Below are 2,092 nucleotides of genomic sequence, written 5' to 3'. Positions count from 1 at the left end.
GCTGCCACAGAGGCAGGAGAGGCTCCCACCACTGCCACTGCGATCTCCAGCCATGAGCCTGGCTTCTGGCTGAGCAGCGCTCCCCCTGTGGGAGTGCACTGACCACTAGGGGACAGTTCCTACATTGAGCATCTGCCCCCAGGTGGTTAGTGTGCATCATAGCAACCCGTCAACTGTTCGTTCGGTCGCAATGGTCGCTTAGGCTATACCCCTCCAAACAATAATTGATATATAAGAAGAAAAAGATTTATAAATTATAAGTAAAAGCATCTTTAGAAAACATGTTATTTTTATTGTTGTGTAACATGCAATCTAAGTAAAAACATTATGCTTACCACAGAAGCAGTACTAAGTTAAGGCGAGTCTCTAGTTTCCCCTTCCCGATTGCTACCCATCAGCATTTTCTCTGTAAAATATCTGACACTCCCAGTGCTCGAGATTGTTAACAACTGTTGTCAAAGGACAGAAGCCAGTGCCTGGCAGAGGATGTAACATTCCTCTGGAAGCTGAGTCTCTCCTTGTCTTTCCTTCTCCTCCTCCAGTTATGTTGTTTTTGTGCTGCGGTCTGTATTCTGGATTTTCAGAGGAGTCTTTCCTTATTATCTTTACATGTGTGATTCTTGTTTTTATGATCCAAAGTGTATTATGCCATAAACTCCTTGGGAGAATAATTTGTTTAAAGCCCCATGAAAAGTATCCTTTGAACCTTTGCCTGAAGTGGTAAGGAAAAAGGGCTGCTGTCTGGAAGCCAGACTCTGTGGTAAGTTCTTTCAAAGCAATGTAGATATGGGATATTTTAAAAAACTAAAATTCTGGGAAGTTTTTTATGTGGCAAGTTTTGATTCACAGCATTTGGAAGGGTAGTTTGGAAACGTTATTCCACATTTACACCCCAATTTAAATAATAAAATATGTAAAATAGTTTTCCTATTTATTATTTCCACTCAATTCAGAAGACTTTCTAGTTCCAGGTTTTTCTCATAAAAGTAACTGATAGTATAATTAGTCACAAAAGCAAAATAAGAGGTTTACTATTGAAAGGGAGATAGCAAAATTATCATTATGTGCAGATGACATAACCTGGAAAACCTAAGGGAATCAATTTACAAGTTATTAGAAATAATAAGAGCATTCAATAAGTCAGACATTAAATTTTTATAAATGCATAAAATGTATACATTTATATAAGTATAAATATACATTTTTTATAAATGTATAAAAATCAATAGTATTGTTATATTCCAGCTAAAACCAGTTCAAAATTATGAGGTAAAATTAGTGCAAGAAAAACAATAACAGCAAATCACAACAGGAAGTATGTTGGACCTAGATGAAGAAAAATAGAAAACTTAACAGGATATAAAAAGGCTTGATCAGAAGACTCCATGCTATAAATATGTCCATTTCTCCTGCATTAATCTGTAGAATCCATGAAAATTCAACAGAAACTATAACTGGATTTTTCGTAACTTGATTTGATCTTTAGTTCAACTGAAATAGTAATTATGTGAAATTGATTAGTGAGAGAAAAGGAAGGAAGGAAGGAATGGAGGAAGGAAGGGTGCATTATAAGGGAATACTTAGCTCTGGTAGCCAACCTCCAAGATGGACCTTAACTGCACATTACAAATTTAAAAAATATTCTTAAAACACCAACTAGTCAAAAGTCAGTTGTGAGATTTATTGTAACATTTTATAAAATGTATTCCTTTCTTCCACACCTCCCCCAAATTTATTATTATTTTTTTTTGGTAGCAAAAATATTTTTTATTTATAATTTACAGTTTCACAAGTGAAAATCGTACATTTTTACACATACAATTTCATTTTGTAAATCTGCACACATCTACAGAACTTTCACACACAAGCACCTGAAACTGTGCAGTCAGTAGGATAGGCAAATACTAAAATGTATTTATTAACCAAATAATAGCTGAAGGCCCTGCCTCAGCTAGACAATTTATATAGATAGTTCTATATATACATTAAAAAATTCTTCACCTACATCCAAACAGCAGCTTTTTAAAAAAAGAAAAACATATCTTTCTCATTTTATTTAAACTGACTCAACTGTATCATTTTCAGTTTGTAT

The 2,092-nt window shown here is 34.4% G+C and overlaps 1 protein-coding gene across 1 annotated transcript in view; it reads right to left on the bottom strand.

Annotated features, from left to right (window-relative positions):
* Nucleotides 1-2,092, bottom strand: part of LOC102771223 (pre-mRNA cleavage complex 2 protein Pcf11-like) — a 9,368-nt gene that overhangs the window by 1,799 nt on the left and 5,477 nt on the right.

This window comes from Myotis davidii, unplaced genomic scaffold (assembly GCF_000327345.1).
Source record: "Myotis davidii unplaced genomic scaffold, ASM32734v1 scaffold46, whole genome shotgun sequence".
NCBI lineage: Eukaryota > Metazoa > Chordata > Mammalia > Chiroptera > Vespertilionidae > Myotis > Myotis davidii.
The sequence above is the reverse complement of the archived record's forward strand: the minus strand, read 5'-3'. Positions and strand labels throughout refer to the sequence as shown.